Here is a 12,013-nt window from a genome sequence, read left to right as displayed (position 1 = left end):
GCCCGCGCGGGATCGCCGCCTCCTCCCGCCGTGGACGCCGCCCGTCCCCGCCGCCATCGCCGTTCCCCGCCGCCGCCCGCGCCCGCCGGCGCCGGCGCCGGGCCCCGCGCCGCCGCCCGTCTCCGCCGCGCCCCTCTCCTCCGAGCTCCTCAGCCCCCTCCCGAGCTCCTCCACTCCCTCCGGCCGTCCTCTCCTTCTCCAGCTCCGGCCAGCTTTTCTCCGGCGAGCAACTGAGCCGGCCGATCCAGATCTGCCCGCAAGGTTGATTTTCCTCCTCCCCCGATTTCTGCCAAGTCCCGATATTTTTGCATATTATTGCTCTGTTCATCGCATCATAACTCTATGCATACTGCTCCTTTTCGCGCGTGTAATATATCGTAATGTTCGTCTCGAGTTGCTCTTCATTTTGTTTCATTGTTCCATGTTCATTTGAGTCCATCTTGATGCCCAAATCTCTGGTGCAAGAGTGCTATATGCTGTTAACTGCTGTTACTTATCAGAACTTGAGGATTTGTTATTTTTGTTGCATTTGATGTGTGCATCTTATGGGCATGAGCTCTACATGTGTTTTGATGTATGCCATGCCATATTTACAGAGGTGTATGCCATGTAATTTTGTGATCTATGTGGTGACTAGCACAAGCATGCAAACTAGGCTTCGTGATGTTTCTGTTTTCAGAGACTTAGTAATTTCTAAGTCTGTGACTACTGTTATTTTGTTGCTATGTAGCCCTGTGGCTACAGAGAGATCCATGCTCTTTTTGGTGATGTTAAGTAAGGATGTTTTGTAGATATAGTTGTGCCCTATCCATCCATGCCACTGTTTACAATTATGGAGTGCCATAGCATGTCTTAATCTTGCTCTACTTTTGCTATAAAATATTTCTGGCAGATTGTTTACGTGTTATTCAAATTTTCCAAGGTTGTTGTAGTCGTTTCATACGTGCTATGTATTTGATCTTGCCATGGATAGCTTAATAAACATGCCATCTTGCTGTAGGTATGCTTTTTTTTGTCATGCATTTCTCTGTGGTGAGTGAATCAAGCTCACCAAGTTGCCTTCATGATACTGTTTCTGTCATGCTCTGTTTTCTGCTAAGTCTGAAACCTGTTAACGAAACTTGCTATGTTTACATGGTTGCCATCATATCTTCTGGTCCTTTTTGGCTCATAGTCAGTAAGGGACTTTTGTTCTATGCATTTAGTGGATTCATTCCATGCCTTGTTTTGCTATGTTAGGTTACTGTAGCATGTGTTTTCCTTGCTCTGAACATTGCTACCTGATGCTGTTTCAGCCATGTCCAGTAATTTCAGTCTGTGAACCTGATATCTTTTGCACTTTTGTCATGCTTGTTTGAACCTGTTATGTTGTGATCTAGCCGTAGCTCAGTGTTCATATTTTGTCAAGCATCTCCTGTAGATTACTGCCATATGCTTGATTGCTATGTTGGAGTGCTGTAACATAGTTACTTGATGCATTTTAAGTGCAATCTTGCTGTTAATCGCAGATTCGTGTCATTCTTGTTTTGCTTGCCATTTGCAAACCGTGCATCCATTTTTGGTGATCTTTATATCGATTTCGACCGAAATCATCTCATCTTTCCAGTGGCATGCTTGGTTTGCCAAGTTACTGCCTTGTTCATCATTTTTCTTCCGGAGCACGCATATGCATCGCATACCACATCTCGCATATCATACATGTTTGGCATCATGTTGCTTGTGCATTTCCCGTGATTGACTATGGTTCCGATGCTTGTGTTCTTGCTGTGGGTAGATCCGGGTGACAAGTTCGTGAACAAGGAACCTGTTGAGTACGCTTACGAGGATCGAGCTTTCGACAACTCCGAGAACCTTGCAGGCAAGATGACCATACCCTCGAAATCACTTCTATCTTTGCTTGCTAGTTGTTCGCTCTATTGCCATGCCGCGCTACCTACCACTTGCTATATCATGCCTCCCATGTTTTGCCATGTCAAGCCTCTAACCATCCTTTCCTAGCAAACCGTTGTTTGGCTAAGTTACCGCTTTTGCTCAGATCTTCTTATAGCGTTGTTAGTTGCAGGTGAAGTTGAAGTTGGATTCATGTTGGAACATGGATATTTTGGAATATCACAATATCTCTTATTTAATTAATGCATCTATATATTTGGTAAAGGGTGGAAGGCTCGGCCTTATGCCTGGTGTTTTGTTCCACACTTGCCGCCCTAGTTTCCGTCATACCGGGATTATGTTCCTTGAGTTTGCGTTCCTTACGCGGTTGGGTGATTTATGGGACCCCCTTGACAGTTCGCCTTGAATAAAACTCTTCCAGCAAGGCCCAACCTTGGTTTTACCATTTGCCACCTAAGCCTTTTTTCCCTTGGGTTTTCGCGAGCCCGAGGGTCATCTTTATTTAAACCCCCGGGCCAGTGTTCCTCTGAGTGCTGGTCCAAACTAGAGCCACTTGCAGCGCCACCTTGGGGAAACTCGAGGGCTGGTTTTAGTTGTACGTAGTGTTCATCCGGTGTGCCCTGAGAACGAGATATGTGCAGCTCTTATCGGGATTTGTCGGCACATTCGGGCGGCTTTGCTGGACTTGTTTTACCATTGTCGAAATGTCTTGTAAACCGGGATTCCGAGACTGATCGGGTCTTTTCGGGAGAAGGTTTATCCTTCGTTGACCGTGAGAGCTTATAATGGGCTAAGTTGGGACACCCCTGCAGGGTATTATCTTTCGAAAGCCGTGCCCGCGGTTATGAGGCAGATGAGAATTTGTTAATGTCCGGTTGTAGAGAACTTATCATTTGACTTAATTAAAATACATCAACCGTGTGTGTGGCCGTGATGGTCTCTTCTCGGCGGGATCCGGGAAGTGAACACGGTTTGAGTTATTCATGAACGTAAGTAGTTTCAGGATAACTTCTTGATCATTTCTAGTTTCACGACCGTTGTGTTGCCTCTCTTCTCGCTCTCATTTGCGTATGTTAGCCACCATATATGCTTAGTGCCTGCTGCAGCTCCACCTCATTACACCATCCTGTCCTATAAGCTTAAATAGTCTTGATCTCGCGGGTGTGAGATTGCTGAGTCCTCGTGACTCACAGATTCTACCAAAACAGTTGCAGGTGCCGACGATGCCAGTGCAGATGACGCAACCGAGCTCAAGTGGGAGTTCTACGAGGAAAGTGGTCGTTACTATGTTTCTTTTCCTGATGATCAGTAGTGGAGCCCAGTTGGGACGATCGGGGATCTAGCATTTGGGGTTATCTTATTTTCATTTGGATTTGACCGTAGTCGGTCTATGTGTGGATTTTGGATGATGTATGAATTATATTATGTATTTTGTGAAGTGGCGATTGTAAGCCAACTCTCGTTATCCCATTCTTGTTCATTACATGGGATTGTGTAAAGATGACCCTTCTTGCGACAAAACCACAATGCGGTTATGCCTCTAAGTCGCGCCTCGACACGTGGGAGATATAGCCGCATCGTGGGCGTTACAAGTTGGTATCAGAGCCATCCCCGACTTAGGAGCCCCCTGCTTGATCGAATCGCTGGCGTTGTTGAGTCTAGAACAAAAATGTTTGAGTCTTCGGATTATATATATCGGAGAGTAGGATTATTTTTACTCCTCAGTCCCTTCGTCGCTCTGGTGAGGCCTCCTGACGTAGAAGTTTTGACTCTTCTCTCCTCAAATTTCACTAAAAATTTTTTTAGGGTCACGCGGGTATCTTAGAATCGTTCCGATGGTTTTGTGACGAGAACATTGTTCTTGGTGCCTCCTAGCATTTAGGGGTTGTGGCAGTGTCCCGGGGAGTTGAGCTCCGAGGTGTTGTCGTCACAATTTTATCGTTGCTGTTCTGGAATACCTGAGTTTCGCCGACATCGAAAATCTCTTTTATGAAGTTGTTGGTGAGATCACCTCGACGCCACCCAGTACTGGGGCGGGAGTTCGGGAGTATTGCCATAACTCGTATAACGGATGCTTTTCCAAGGTTGAGGTACACGATTTCCGAAGGTTTCTTGGTTATGTGTTGACGGATGGATACAACTGGATCTAGGGATTGCTAGTTTGGGTGATATATTTTGTGTCCCCTGTATCCCCAACACTAGATTGCATAACCAGAAAGTTCCGAGAGTTTATAGGTGGGATTCAAGTAGCTCTTAGGATATCTTTCCGACAGATGCATGATATGAGATTGGGGTTCGACGTCTAGTGGTCCGCCTTTCCACGGTTGGTTTTACAGTGGTCTCGTAGTGTCTTAAAGAGTCCTTGGCTATGCCGACTCGGGGACGCTTCGTATGTCATGTGCACTGCCTTGTACATGATGGTGATGTACGACCGAGCCCGTGTGGGCCCCACCACGAAAACTTCGGATGAAATCTCTATCACATGTTTGTTCCGGCTTATTCTGCGAGCCAATCCTTTGTTTTGTTTAAGTTGTGGTATTCGAGTTGCTTCATTGTCAGGTGTTGATTCCCTACCTTTCCTAAGCAGTGTTCTCATACTTCTATGTGAATACCAATCCTTCTTGATCATCGAGATTGTCATCCCAATTCTTTCCAACCGGCGTGCTTCTCTTCAAGTGCATCCAGTCATCCCAACATTCGCAAGATCAATTCTAAGTTTTCTCAACGGTATCCATTCCATCTGCCCAAGTTGCCTTTGTTTTCCCGCCCTCCCACCCTTTTTTCTTCAAGGACTGAGATTTCTTAATCAAGTATCCATCTTATAGATGGGAAGTCTCTCCATTCTTTTCCGTCAATGTTCTTATCCGGTGATTTCCCATGAAGATACTAACGGAGCTTCAAGTTTATTATTCTTTGTTCTCTTATCTTCCTCGGTGGTTTCAACGCAAGCTTTCGGTGTTGATCGTATCCTTTCATCGTTTCAAATGTTTCCTCATGCCGGTGCACCTCTTAATCTTCCACCTCTTACTATTCATGTTTATCTGGAGTGCTGAAGGTATCCCAGAGGATTCATGTTTCTATTCTTAATCCTTTCTAGCTATTTCGAGGTCTTACCTTATTCAAGCCATTTAATTGAACCGATGCAATCTCTCTTTTAAATCGTTCAACGGTGTATCTGTTGAGTGGGCCCTAACCCACAGGTCTTTTCCCAGGATCTTACCTGACTCTTCTAATTTTCCCGGAGCTATTCCCAAATTCATTTCAAAGTTTGACGTAAGAATGAGTTATCATCAGTCAGATGTCTTTTTCCAAGATCTTCCAAATTCTTTTCATTGTTGGTTCAACCTTTCTTATTTTCATCCCGGAGTATCTCAACAATTCATGGTGGTGTTTCTCGTCTTCATTCTCAACATTTGAAGACCGAAGAAGAGTTCCTCTTCAATCTAATCCGTTCTCTCAAAGATGCGTGGTTCTAACTTGTTTTTGCCGTCCTCTCATAATTGTTTTGAGTGTGAGAATTCTTTTCACCCATCCGGAGCAATTCAGGAGTCTTTTCAGTTTGATTCTCTGGAACTCATCATCTCAGAATTATTCATTCTCAGCTTTCAGCTCTCGTTCTCGAATTGTTCCGGTGCATCGTTCAAGTATTCCCTAGTCAGCTCGTGATCTCTTCATTCTCTTGTATCTAAATTTTCCCAAGTATCATCGTTCGTTTTCAATCCTACCGGTGGTTCCATCAAGACCTTCCCAAGTTTGCGCCATATCTATCTTAATCCTTTCTACGAGAATAAGTAGTATGACAAATCCATTGCTTGTCATCAATTCCTTATTCCGGAGGTTCATCAAAATTCTTGATTTCATTTGTTCATCTTTCTTTCCGGAGTTTCAAGTTTTCTCGGTTATGTCATTTCAAAGCTTCATCTTATCACTTCAAGGCTTCACCTGGTGTTTTCAACTTATGTTTCTTTCTATCATCCTTTTATTACCGGAGTTCTTCATGGAGTTTTTTCCATGGTGGTTCATCAAGGATTTAATTCATTCTCAAAGTGTTCTCAAGATTCTTGTTGGAAGAGCTCAAATATTTTTTCTTCCTGCATTCCAAGGTGCAATTATTTCTCTCTTATCTTTTGAGGTGGTGTTATGTCATTCTTGATAATTTTCTTCATGTTTCATGATTCATAAGTTATCAAGAATGAGATAATTAAACCCATCGTTTCTTCATTGGAGTTATCTTGGGTTATATTTCACCTAAAGCCTTCCCTAAGGAATGTTGCTATTGTGGTGCTCATCAATGATCCAAGTTTTCTCCTATCCTCTCGGCGAGAGAAGTTTTCATCTCTTTGTTGATCTCAAGCAAGCAATTGTTTTTGTTAGTGGCACAATTTCACCTCAAGTTTTGAGATATCTCCATAAGCCCACGAAGATCATATCCTTTCTTTGTTGATTTTTCAACAACTCCGTTCTTTTCATTGCATTCTTTCATTTCTACCGGAGGCATTGTGATATCGCTCTCTTCGACCCATCTTCTCGTTTTGTCAAGATCATCTTCTTTCCTTGCTTATCCATTTAACCGGAGTGTGGTGTCATCTCTTCAATTTCTTTTCATCTTATCAAGTTTCCTTCTCTTTTTCAACCGGAGTGCTGTCGAAATTATGTCATTCTTGTTCCTTGGCTATCTCATTATATCGGTGTGGTTTCATATTCTTTTGGTTCGTTAAGCCCTTGTTTCATGTCTTTCAACCCACAAGGTTCTCATAATGTTCCTTGTTCTCCTTTTCTAACGGAGTGTGTCGTGGAATTGTCACGGCAGATGTCCTCGAGCTAGGACTTAGTCGTGGAGCCATCGCAGCTAGGAAGCTTGAAGGGGTTAAGTGGGACAAGGAACACGAGGGTTTATACTGGTTCGGCCCCTTATGGTGAAGGTAAAAGCCTACGTCCAGTTTGAGGTGGTATTGATTAGGGTTTCGATGACCAGGGAGCTTAACTGCTATGCCTGGTTCTCGATGAGATCTTTCTTGTCCCTAAACCGCTGCCGGGTCGTCCCTTTATATAGGGAGGCTGACGCCCAGCAGCTCTCAGAGTCCTGGCCGGCTCAAAAGAGTGTCTGGCTCGGACTCTCAACTATTCTTGCCTTACACTACAAGTTCTACCATAATAATGATTGTAACTACGGGCCTTAAGCCATATCCGGGTCTTAAGCCCATCTTTGGCCCACCGTCTTCAAGCTTAGCGCCGGGCTTCTGGCAATGACCATATGAGTAACCCGGCCCCTCCTGGCGGGTGACTCTAAGGTCTATATCCTCAACATTAGGCCCCAGATTGATTTGAGCCGGCTCATGTCAATCTTCAATCTTTTCGACAGAAAATCTTCGGCTTACAATTATGTGAAGGCCATAACCCGGCGTGACGTCATCCTCTGGACTCCGGGTAATCCGCTGTGACGCCGTCTTCCATTAAGCCCGTTTTTTACTCCACCAGATCCGCAACGGATCTTATCTTTACTGCCATCCCGAAAATCGAGGCGTTTCGTGGGGAGATAACCACGCCGCGGTCTCCTCGTTTCTCGCGCTCACTTATGAGCTCGCCCTTATAAATAGCCCGGCCCGACGGGCCTTCAGCCACTCTTCTCCTTTGTCTTCTTCCTCTCACTGCCCCCGTGCTGCTCGAGCTCCGCCGCCGCGCCCCCGGTCTTCGTCAACCTTGGCCGCTGCATCACCCTGACTCGGTCCAGACAAACGGCGGCGACCTCCGCATCTCTTCAGCACCGGTAAGTCCTCGCTACCCCGTAGAACAGATCTACAGTAGGGTTCGTCCGTGTTCGTCCGTGTTCTTCGCCGTCGCCCACAAGTTCTTCGGTAGTTTTCATTTTTACTGCCCTTCTTGATCTTAGACCTGTATAGACCTGCCGCGGTAGCTGTTTGGCACTCATTTCAGACGCAAGTAGATCTCTTTTGACTGCCTAAAGACCTCGTTCGAGCTCAAGAACTCCCTCGCGTCTGTTTCTAGGTCTAGAAACTTTTCTTTTGCCCGACCATTTTGATCCAAAATATTTACCGCAATGTGTGAAACCTGTTTTCACCATACTTAGTAAAAAACTGCCCTCATTGAGTCATGGCGGTTTACATTTCCGGCTTAAAGAAAACACGCGCCGTAGAACCTTCCGACTTAAAGGAGACCATGCGCCATAGAATTTTCCGGCTCATCTGTGATAAGACCGTAGACAATCGAATTACTCTCAATACCTCGGGAGGCTTAAATAACCCGGTGCACTTAGATATACGTCATTAGTCCCCTCCGTAAGCCGCCACTTTAACATTGAACTATAACTTTCCTTCGGCTTATACTTAAACCGGACGTTTCCTTTTATCATAGGCTGCCGACTTTCACCATGCCTCCCAAAGCTCCTAAAGCCTCCATCACTTGCAATTGGATGAGGTCCAATGTCACCAACAAGACGTTAGCAGATTTTGTCAAGTCAGGCTACCTGCCCAAGAAGGACGTCATGTCCTACCGTGCCCCCGACCCATCAGAGGAGAGACCACAGCCAAAGGACAGGGAGGTGGTCATTTTTGCAGATCACATGAGCCGGGCTTCGCACCGCCCGACTCAAAGTTCTTCAGAGACGTGCTGAATTTCTTCGACCTGCGGCCTCAAGACATAGGACCCAACTCAGTGTCCAATATCTGCAACTTCCAAGTGTTCTGCGAGGTCTATCTTGGAGAGGAGCCCAGCCTGCTGCTCTTCAGAGAGCTCTTCTACCTGAACCGTCAGAATGAGTGCACCAATGGGCCAAGTTTGGAGCTAGGTGGCATCTCCATTCAGCGGCGGAGGGAATGCCTTTTCCCTTACGCAGAGCCGCCAAGCCACCCCAAAGACTGGAATCTGACGTGGTTTTACTGCCAAGACACATCACCGACTGATGAGAGTCCGTTGCCCGGCTTTCGCCCCTCGCGTCTGGAGCCGACTCACCCGCTGTCTGACAAGTTAACCCAGGCGGAACGCCAACCTCTGCTCCCCACCATCAACAAGATCAAAGCTCTCCTGGGCAATGGTCTCAACGGAATCGATCTGGTCCGGGTCTGGATCTCCTGGCGGGTGATCCCATTGAGCCGCCGCCCAATGTGCGAGTACACAGGCCGAAAGGATGACTCCCAGAGACACAGCCGCAACGATCTTCCTGAAGATGTTGTAGAGGATATGACCAAGGCTCTCTTAAACGAGAGCCTGGCAGACTGCGGGAGGACCGGGTTAGCCCCCTTCTGCAAGACCAACCCAGCCCCAGTGGTAAGCCGCTGATCTGAACATCTTATCTTCTTCTATATATAACTTTCATCTGAATCGTTTTAAGAAGTCATCATTGTATTTTTCAGGCTGATGACAAGTTCTGGCGGGTCAAATATGACCATGAGGCGGCCAAGAAGGCCAGAAAGGCGAAGAAAGCCGCCAAGAAAGCCGCCCCTCGCAAGAAAGGAAGTAGGCCTACTGCTTCAGAGCTGATGCAACTAAGCGACAGCTCCGAGTCAGAGGTAACCCCTGAGCCCGTAAGTCCTTGTTGTATTTGTTGTTTATTGCTGTCCGCCTTATCAATACTTGTTCATTGACAGGATGACACCGGCGCAAGTAACCCGGTGGTTGAAGAGGTAATGTCACTTTCCTCCGACTCGGAGCCCTTGCCAAGGCTGAAAGTCCGAAGGGTAACCCGGAAAGTAAGCTTTTCACATCCTTTAGATTATCAAGACCCTCAATTTATTTTGAAGCGACAGGTTCATGAAAGCCGGCGGCACACCCGGACCAACAAAGACACTGACCTTTCCGCCGGGTTACCTGACGCATCGAGGAAACGCCGGACCGAGGTGATCTCAAAGTTGTACCCTTTTCATCCTTTGGCAGGTGTTATACGTCAACCACTCAACTCTTCTGACTCAAATTATCAGGAAACTTCTCCCTCTTTTGGCGACTCTATGCAGTCGAATCTTCCGGCTTTCAAGACCGTGCCCGGGTAATGATGACCATCTCATGTTATACTTGTCTTTACTTACACTTTTGTGCTTAATCTTTTTTGTCTTTTCAGTGCCCAAGCAAAACTCAACAAAAGGGCGAAGAAGCACAAGCCGGTCGATGAGCCAGACTTGCCTGAGCCAGAGGCAGCCGCTCAAGAGCCGCCAGCTGCCTCTGCTCCTGAGGCCGCTGCTCCAACCAACAAGCCCGTAACAGAAGCTTCTGTTAACCCGGAGGCCTCCAGCTCGGCTCAACCAGCAGATGACCCGGACGTGGTAATCACCCGGACGGAGTTTGTTGAGCCGGGGAGACCTACTGCGCTGGCCAAGTGCTCCGCCAAAGGGGAGCTGCTAGAGTCCCACCGGGTTAACCTGGACCTCACCGACTACGCCAATTTGAACATTGGAGAGATCGTCTCCGGCTTCGTCAGCCAAGTGCACAAGAGCCGGGACGCAGAGATTGCCATGGTGAACCAGATCCAGCAGAAATCTGAGGTATTATTCTTCTGTCCTCTTACTTACTGCATAGTTACCTTTACCATGCTAGCCCCCAAGTCGACGACTTATGATTGAGTATGTTGTAGACTTAGGTTCCGGCTTATTTTCATGAGCCGGTAGTTTGTAGATAGGAACGTTCGATATGCATTAGCCCCCAAGTGCCAAGTGTCTTTGCTTGGAAAACGCTTGGGACTTTAAATTTGCATAGTAACTGTTCATGCCATAACCCGGAAATTTATGCAGGCTGCTGGCAAGAAGTTTGAGGCTGACATCTCTGATCTCAAGAAATGGAGACCCGGAAGGCAAATGCCAAATTTGTGTCCAATATTGCCGCGCAAGAAAAGCTGAAGACGGAGTTTGACGCTGAACGGAAGGCTTGGGCCGAAGAAAAGGCCGCGCTGGTGAACCGGGCTGAACAGGCGGAGAAGGCTCTCTCCGAGAAGACCGCCGAACTCTCCGGCTTAAAGCGCCGAGTGTCCCAGATGGTTGCCGCAATCTTCGGTAACTCATCTCACCGGCTTTCATCAAGTTTAGAATCTTTATATCTCATAACTCATCCTTGTCGGCGGCTTATCTGATTCTGTTAAACAGGTCCCAGAAGTGCCAACCTCAACCAGAGTGTGGTAACCAAGCTGAAGGCCGTGTACACCCTGGTGGAGCAACTCTATACCGGGTCACAGCGTGCCTTGGCTGTGGTGGCCCTATCCAACGAGGTGCCGACTCACCTGGCGGAAGTTCTTCGCCGGCTCGCCGTTCTGCCTCAACGTATCCAAGAGCTGCGTCGGGCCTCTGCAAGAGCCAGAGCGATCGCCGCGCTGAGCCAGGCCAAGGCGTTCCTTCCAGAGTTAGACCCGGCGGACATCGCCCTCGGCTATCCAAGTTTGAAGGAAGATGGCTCAGCCTTCGATCAAAGGGAATTTGCCGCCTGCGTGAAGATCGTGCGCCCGGTGGCCACCCTCATTGGAAACGACACAGATCTGACCAAGTACCAGCCGGGTTACAATGCGGAAAATCAGAGGATCCCGACCCCGCTCTATGAAGCCCTCAGCTTAATCCCGCCGGCTCGTCAGCACACCTTCGCCCCGGAGATTGACCCAGCGGGGTTAATTGACGAGGAGGCTCAATTCGAAGCTCTAAGCGGCATCGACTGGAATTCATCAACTTTCCAGGCCTTGGGAACAGCCGGAGGAGAAGAGAGGGACGAGCCGGAGACTTCAACCCAGCAAGCGTCTTAACTTCTGCAGGCGGCTTATAAAACAATGCTCCACCCTTTTGGACTCGATGAGTCTTGTAATAGAGTAGGACCAACACTTTATCTCTGCCGTGCCATCGTGCACGCCTTGAATGCTGAAGTCTATTGAAGTTGTCTCCTTTATATTTCTCCGGGTCATGATTGATCATTCATATTCCTTAAGCTCAAAATAGTTGCCTTTAACTATCCTGCATAAAAGGACAAATCACAAGTCTCTAGGCGGCTTACCACACTGAGAATCATATGTTTTAGATATATAACCCAGAATATGAATCAAAAAAGACTGGTCCTCAATTATATCCGTAATACAGCCGTATAACATACTTAGCGGCCTGCAAGCATACTTCCGGTTTAGATAACCCGGGTAATAAGGTTG

This window comes from Triticum aestivum, chromosome 2D (assembly GCF_018294505.1).
Source record: "Triticum aestivum cultivar Chinese Spring chromosome 2D, IWGSC CS RefSeq v2.1, whole genome shotgun sequence".
NCBI lineage: Eukaryota > Viridiplantae > Streptophyta > Magnoliopsida > Poales > Poaceae > Triticum > Triticum aestivum.
This window is presented reverse-complemented; position numbering follows the sequence as displayed.